Below are 4,285 nucleotides of genomic sequence, written 5' to 3' on the forward strand. Positions count from 1 at the left end.
AAAAGAACCACCTCACTTTTCCATAGTGGCTCTTCCAGTTTACATCCCCACCAGCAGTGAATGAGGGTTCTAAAGGACTCCCTCTAAATATTAATAGACAGACCCTACCTTTATCCTAAGTGCACAAAATTAGGTGCACAGATTAATGGCTCCATCCCTCCACAAATGTAGTGTGATTGTTATACTATCCTATATAATAAAAGCCTAATATGCTAAGTGTCCAGTCGACCGGTCAGCCATTCAATGAATCAAAGCGTAATATGCTAATGATATGCTAAGGCTGCTCAACTGCTGGTTATGACATGCACTGACCACCAGGGGGCAGACAGTCGACCGGTCAACCAGTCGCTATGATGTGCACTGACTACCAGGAGGCAGGTGCTCTGACTGGTAGGTTAGCTTGCTCCTTGGGTCCAGCCAAGATGGTCTGGGCACATGCTGGAGCCCTCCTAGGGTCCCTCCCCAGCTGGCCAACCTTCCACATCTCTTCCTGGCCACAATCATGAACTGGTGGGGTCCCTCAACCTGGCCTGCACCCTCTCACAATCCAGGACCCCTCGGGGAATGTCGTAGAGTCGGTTTTAGCCCTATCCCACAGGGGGAGCACTGCTCAGCCAGAAGCCAGGCTCACGGCTGGCAAGTGCAGCAGCAGTGGCGGGAGCCTCTCCTGCCTCTGCAGCAGCACTAGGGATGTCCGACTGATGGCTCCCAAGGGGTGCAGACCTAAGCCATCAGTTGGACATCCTCTAAGAACTCCCAGACTGCAAGAGGGCACAGGCCAGGCTGAGGGACCCCCCAAGTGTAAGAATTTTGTGCACCGAGCCTCTAGTCACATATAACAGTTATTCTCTAGAAATAACTTGGCTTTTCTTAAGAATCAGGGCCAATCATGAAATAGGCTGTCCAAGCTCCATGAGGTAACTATGTTACAGAACTCTAAATAAATATCCTATATAATAAAAGCCTAATATTCAAATTGTCCCCTTGGGTGGTCATTCGACTAGGAGACTGGGAGTTCGACTGCTCACTATGACGTGCACTGACCACCAGGGGGTGGTGCAGAACATGGTGGGCATCGGCGACATGGCACTGGTAGCAAGCAGCAGAGGAGGCGCTGCTGGCCCCAATGGGCCCCGATGAAAGCAGGACCATGGGGGAATGGTGGAGCAGGTGAGCAGGTGGCACTAGGCCAAGGCGGGTGCGAGTGGGGGCCCGATTGCCCCACCAATCGCCCTGCAGATGGTAACTAGTGGCAGTGGCGAGGGGCAGGCCGCCACCCAGCTCCCAGGCACTGAGAGCTGGGTGGGGTCTTGGCCCCAATCGATCACCCCGCAGGTGGGATGGTAAAGCAGGTGAAGGGGTAGTGCCAGGCCAAGGCGGGGCTTCAGGATGCAAGGCTGGGTTCGCGAGCTGGGGCCCAACCTCCGCAGGCCATCCTAGGGGACCCCACCTGTGCACAATTTCATGTACTGGGCCTCTAGTCATATATAATATATAGCCAAGTAATCCCATATAATAAAACCCTAACATGCAAATAAACCTAACAGTGGAATGACTGGTTGCTATGATGCTCACTGACCACCAGGGGGCAGACGCTTAACGCAGGACCTGCCCCCTGGTGGTCACTACACTCCCACAGGGGGAGTACCGCTCAGCCAGAAGCCAGGTTCATGGCTGGCGAGAGCAGCGGCAGTGGCGGGAGCCTTTTCTGCCTCCGCTGCAAGCAAGTGGTAAGGAGTGAGGGGTCCTGGATTGCGGGAGGGATGTCCGACTGCCGGCTTAGGCCCAATCCCTAGGGGGAGTGGGCCTAAGCTAGCAGGCAGACATCCTCCGAGGGGTCCTGGACTGCGAGAGGGTGCAGGCCGGGCTGAGGGACCCACCCCCAGTGTACGAAATTTCGTGCACTGGGCCTCTAGTGCCTATAATATGTCACAACACAATCTGCAAAGACTACTAATTATCCCACAATATCCATTCTATCTTTCTGTCATAGTCACAGAAAATTTAGCCACTCTGACTAAAGGCTGGCCCATAAGATATCAGTGGAATTGTAGTGTGGAAGTTTTTCAAATTTTAGAAATAGCTCTTGCACATACTCTGCCCCTCTTCTCTTTTCTTCCTTTCCCACCTGCTGGAATGTGGAGGATGTCATCTAGGAGCACGAGAGAGCGAGCCACCTTAGAGATGAAGCTGGAGTAGAGTTTAGAAGGAGCCTAGGTACCTGAGGACACAGTGAAACAGAGCCACTACCTGATACCACCACATTTCATACCGGAGAAAGGAAGCTACTACCTCTTTAAAGCCCCTATTTGCTGGCTTTTATTATTACTTACAGCCAAATCCTATCTTAAGTAATATGCAGAGATTATGGCATAGCTCTTGTGGCCTAATTGGCTATGTAGGCAGGTAATAATTTGAATGACCTATAGCAAAGAAGAAATCCTGAATAGAAATGAGGGTCGGAATCATCTCAAGGTGAGATTTTCTCATCCTTCTCTGGTAATCTAAGGAACTCTTGTCATTTTCATTAAAGATATAATTTTTTTATAGTATGCAAAATAAGATGTTCTCTTCAGAAAAAAAAAATTATCCACAAGCAAAACTCTGTCCTTTAAAGTTTCCATGCCACTCTCTATAGGGTAGAGAACCCCACTGAATTCTCCTGAGCACATACCCAAAATGGACAGCCAAGAGGTGCTGTGTCTCAAAACATTTCCAAAAAGTGACACCCAAGAGGCCCATCACCAGAGCCCTTGAAGATAACAAAGCAAACTTTGGGGGTTATGATGAAACTCATCCAGCAAAACAGATGAATAGAAAATATGACTTAGTGTTTTTTCAATGTTTAAAAAAAATCTGTACATTGAAAATATATGTGATCTGTATCAGTATTGTCTAAGAGAACTATAATGCAAGCCACAAATGTGAGCCACATGTGTAATTATAGGTGTCTAGTAACTACATTGAAAAAAAGAAACAAAAATAATTATAACAATATATTTTATTTAATCCAACATGTCAAAAATATTATGAAAATTATCTTATCTAATAAAGAGGGAATATGCAAATTGTCCGTCACACCATCACAAAGATGGCAGTGCCCACAGAAGAGGGGGGGTTTCTGTAACATAAGAAGGCTGCACCCACAGCGGAGGCTGAGTTCCCCTAATGAGCCTTAATGAGCAATCAGCAGGGACCTGAGGCTTCACCTCCTGCCCAGTAGGGCTTGACTGGGGCCCTCAGGCTGTTCCCCCCACCTTGCAGGGCTTGACAGGGGACCTCAGGCTGTGCCCCCCACCCAGGCACCATGCTGGGGGACCTCAGGCCGCACCCCCTACCCTGGCACTGGGCCAAAGGACCTGAGGCCGTGCCCCCCACCAGATGGTGCTTGACGGGAGACCTGAGGTTGCACCCCCCTCCCGGCGCTGGGCCGGGGGACATGAGGCTGCACCCCCTGCCTGGCGGGGCTGGACAGGGGACCTCAAGGCGTGCCCCTGACCCAGCCCAAGCTGGGGGACCTCAGGCCACGACCCTAGCCCTGGCGCCGGGCCAGGGGACCTCACACCATGCCCCTATCCAGGCGCTGGGCCGGGAGACCTCTGGCTGCACCCCCCTCCCAACAAGGCTTGACAGGGGACCTCAGGCCACACCCCCCACCGGGTGGGGCTTGACAGGGGACCTCAAGGCATGCCTCCCACCCCAGCGCCAGGCCAGGGGACCTCAGGCCACACTCCTGCCCAGTGTGCACCAGGGGACCTGAGGCTGTGCCCCCCACCCGGTGGGGTTTGACAAGGGTGGGACTGGCCGGGTCTGGATCTCGCCCAATGGGGGGGGGGCCAGCTGGGTCTGGGTCTCGTGCAATTTTGAGGCACTGTGGGTGGGCAGGGACTTTACTCTGGGTCCCGCGGCACACCCCAGACTCTGACAGGAGGAAGATTTTCATATACATTTTACTAATTTTCTTTCATCTCTTGACACTTCTATTATAGAGAAAGGGCAAATAGCAATATTAAAATATTTCCTCTAATTAATCCCCTTTTAATGTGCACGAATTTTGTGCACCGGGTCACTAGTCTATAATAATAAAAGCATAATATGCTAATTAGACCAGACAGCCGAATGACTTTCTGGACATCTTTCCAGACAACCTTTCAGATGAAGCCGGGGCTGCAAGGGCCGAGTCCCTTGCACGAATTTCATGCTTCGGGCCTCTAGTATATTATAATCTATACTAGGGGCCCGGTGCACAAAAATTTGTGCACTGGGGGGGGGGGAGGGGGGGGGC

This window comes from Myotis brandtii, unplaced genomic scaffold, assembly GCF_000412655.1.
Source record: "Myotis brandtii unplaced genomic scaffold, ASM41265v1 scaffold46, whole genome shotgun sequence".
In the NCBI taxonomy this organism is placed as follows: domain Eukaryota; kingdom Metazoa; phylum Chordata; class Mammalia; order Chiroptera; family Vespertilionidae; genus Myotis; species Myotis brandtii.